Below are 2,500 nucleotides of genomic sequence, written 5' to 3'. Positions count from 1 at the left end.
TATGAAACTAAGAGTGGTGTTCAGATAAAAAGAGTTCAGTGGTGCTATTTTCAGAATGGTGAATGGGTTTCTTTGGGGGGGGGGGGGGGGTGTTGGGTTTTTTGTTGTTGTTTATTTATTTATCTTTTTTTTTCCCCTTTTTTTACATAGTTACTTCTGGCACTCAGCCGACGACATACTGCTAAAAAGAAATCGAAGTAAGCGAAAAGAAGGATAAGAGAGTTCTATGTTACACATTTACCGACACAAAATCCGATGAAGTACAATGCAAAACAACCCTATGTAGCGCTAGGACTTGAATGGGGGGGGGGGGGGGGGGGGGGAAGGACCTATGGGAATTGACTGGGACAACTAACGACGAATTGATCGCTAAGTCCCCGCGTGAAGACAATGGTAAAATTCTAGGTTTGCAAAAAAAAAAAAAAAAAAGAAAAAGGAAAGAAAAAGAAAAAAAAAAGGAAAGAAAAAGAAAAAAAAGGAAAGAAAAAAAAAGAAAAAAAAAGAATGAAGAATGAAGAAGAAGAAGAAGAAGAAGAAGAAGAAGAAGAAGAAGAAGAAGAAGAAGAAGAAGAAGAAGAAGAAGAAGAAGAAGAAGAAGAAGAAGAAGAAGATGATTGAAGAAGAAAAATGCCAGACATTGTAAACGTTATCTAATATCGACCGATATTCTTGTCCCTAAATCAGGTAAGATCAGGTATACACATCATCAGTCGAACGCAGTCAAGGGCGTGATTCAACATTAAGTGTAATTTTACCGCCAGTTGACTCAAATGATCCTATAATATATAATATGTTTGGGCATAATCATGGTACCCATAATGATAGTTATATGACGTTGGGACTCGACACCTGACCGCCTTGTTGCCGGATCCATGTGCGCACCCCAACAGACTTTTATTACCGGACAGATTTTGATCGATGACAGCTCAAAAGATTCGTCTCGATCTATGTTAATTTCCACAATACAGTAGTACAAAAATATCAAAAAGTGCTTGTTCGTAATAGTCTTTATTTCTCTGCAAAAATTGCAGGTTCGCCAATAGATTAAAAATAATAATAATAACAAAATAAAAGCTATGAGGTAGGACTCTTATGAAAAGGAGATGACAAGGAGTTACTACAATCATTCTAATTCTTTTTAAAAAAATATTATTTATTCTTATCTTGCAAGTCTATGCATTGTTGAAATAAATTACCTCAACTGCTGCTGCCTCTAGAAAAATAGAATATCATTATATCCCATATTGGTCTAGTGTGTAAAAAGCTTAAGGGATTTTACGCGGATTACCATGAAGAAACTTCACATCCTCACTCACTCACTCACCAAGGTTATCAATCGATCGTCACCAATCAATAAGTATTCACACACAAAGACAAACGCAACAATGGGATCGGGTGTATTCTATTCTGGTTTAATGCGACTCTTAGTGCGCTTAAACATCGATTCGACACGATAGATGATTATTATTATTAAACTGTCGTACTATGAATAAACACGTTTTAAAAATTTTGGCCAGAAAACTCGTCCTTCAAATATCGATATCGATTCAAAAGCTCTCAAACCTGAGACTTGGCGAAGGACACAGATACATCGTATTTTTGAATATTATAAAAACAAAGAAGCCGTCTCCATGATCAAACTCTGGGCGTGGCGCCCATGGCGGTACAAAACATGGGGCCTTGAGGTGTAAAAAAACTAGCACTCTTTTCGTATGTTATTTAGTGAAAAGAATATTATATTATTTTTAAAAAATAGTAAAATTAAAAACCCAGAACAAAAACGCTAAATATGGATAGTGTCGGGATCAAAACCCACCTTCGGCGAATAACAAAAAACTGCGAAAACTTCAACATTCCCGTCCATCTAAAACCAATTTTCTTATTTATGGATAAAGTTTATTCATTGATCTATTTAATTTTTTATTTGTTTGTTTATCTATTTATTTTTGTATATATATACATACACACACATATATGTTTGTATATATATATATATATATATATATATATATATATATATATGTGTGTGTATGTATATATATATATATATATATATATATATATATATATATATATATATATAAAATATGTATATGTCTGTCGTCTCTCTATTTATCTATCTATTCTGCAGCTCCTTATCATTGTCGTAAGTCTCTGTGTCAATCTTTTCTCATCACTTTCCTTATCTCTCTCTTCCCTCTCTCTCTCTGTCTCTGTCTCTCTCCCCCCCCCCCCCCCCCCCCCTCTCTCTCTCTTACTCTCATCTCTCTCTTTCTCTTCCCTCCCCCCCTCTCTCTCTCTGTCTCTCTCTCTCTCTCTCTCTCTCTCTCTCTCTCTTCTCGTACTTTTTCTCTCTATAACTTTGCCCTTTCATCCCTTCTCCTTACTAATCCCTCTCTATCCCACTCTAGACACACACACACACACACACACACACACACACACACATATATATATTTAGACATACAGTAACACAAGTATAATAATTAATCACCCCATT

General features: G+C 35.4%; 1 protein-coding gene across 9 annotated transcripts in view; it reads right to left on the bottom strand.

Moving 5' to 3' along the window:
• Positions 1-2,500, bottom strand: part of LOC144965798 (death-associated protein kinase 1-like) — a 179,222-nt gene that overhangs the window by 100,721 nt on the left and 76,001 nt on the right. The gene's annotated exons all lie outside the window — the stretch shown is intronic.

Source organism: Berghia stephanieae, chromosome 2 (assembly GCF_034508935.2).
Source record: "Berghia stephanieae isolate SIO BIC M18660-M18661 chromosome 2, UCSD_Bste_1.3, whole genome shotgun sequence".
Taxonomy (NCBI): Eukaryota; Metazoa; Mollusca; class Gastropoda; order Nudibranchia; family Aeolidiidae; genus Berghia; species Berghia stephanieae.
Note: the sequence above shows the minus strand (reverse complement) of the source record. Positions and strands in the feature narration are given on the sequence as shown.